The sequence below is a fragment of the Vigna radiata genome, unplaced genomic scaffold (assembly GCF_000741045.1).
Source record: "Vigna radiata var. radiata cultivar VC1973A unplaced genomic scaffold, Vradiata_ver6 scaffold_227, whole genome shotgun sequence".
Classification (NCBI taxonomy): domain Eukaryota; kingdom Viridiplantae; phylum Streptophyta; class Magnoliopsida; order Fabales; family Fabaceae; genus Vigna; species Vigna radiata.
Genome location: NW_014543239.1, coordinates 97,709 through 99,027, shown reverse-complemented (window position 1 = coordinate 99,027; position 1,319 = coordinate 97,709).

Here is a 1,319-nt window from a genome sequence, read left to right as displayed (position 1 = left end):
GGATTTGTAAATATTGGTTTATTTTTGAACAATTTTTGGGTAGCATCTACTGAGGGATGCTAAATTATTATGTATCCACAGAGGATACCAGGAAGGCACACCTACTGATGGGTGTTGAAAGGAATTGCACTTACTGACAAGTGCTAAACAGGTTTGGGTCAGGCTCGTGACGTTAAACAAGCGCTACTAGGAGGCAACCTAGATTCTCTCTTTTACTTTTGCATTTAAATTTGTAGAATAGGTTGCATTTTAATTTTTAGTGTGTGTTTGGCTTGAATACTTTTCTGAAGATGTTTGACCGAATAATTTGCATGTTGTTATTCTGTGAAACAGATGGGTGATCAATTATGATTGTGGTTATGATGCTAAGGAGGGTGTATGAATGAATGTTGTGTGAGGTATTGAACTCTAGATTTTTCATTGTTGTATGTATTATTCACAGGAAAGCATAAATGATATTGCCTGAATCTTGATGATTGGTTGAATTGCATGTGAATGGCATATGATCAAGGCCATTTTTGAAAACCCTTTTTGAGCCAAATTTTCAACCAAAGTGCTTCATTTGTTATACCCATTTTGAACCTTAGCCTTAACCAGGATGTGAACCCTTGTCTTGAAATTCTCTACCTTGAGTTGGGATGAGCTTAATTGTATGCAATGGAAATGTTCAAGTTTGGGGTTGTATGGGGGAAAATTGAAAGAAAAAGAGAAAATCATTGAGCTCGATTGTTGAGAAAGAAAAATCCATGAGAAAAAGAAAAGAAAAGATGAAAAAGCATCAAAGCGAGTTCAATGAAAAAGAAAAAGGGAAGAAGTTGGGAAAAGTGAAGTTGGTGAGGAGAAGAGTTGTGTTTAATTGCTAATTATTATGAAAGCTCTCTTAACTCAAGGATTTTGCATTCCAGAAAAACCAATTTTTCTTGTTAGCCCAGCCTCATTACAAGCCTTGGAAAAGTCCTTTTCATGGCATTTGCATGTAAGGGTTTTGGATGTTTTAGATGAATGGCATTTTTGTTTCATGTGACTTGTGAATGATAGAGTGTTGGAATGCCACCTTAAACACTTGAGTGTTTGAGTGAAACACTTGCTTGGTGAGAATTGCTAAATTTCATGATTGCATCTTTGCTTAGTGGATTGGTCATTCATAATGTGTAACATCTATTGATTAACTTGTGAATTGAACTGAATTGGAAGCATGCATGCAACTTAATTTGATTTCACTGAAGTTCTGAAGTTGAGTAATTCTTGACATGTGCTTTAGGAATGTTGAATCATTGGCTGAAATAGTAGAAAGCCAACTTTGTTGTGTTGCTGTTTTG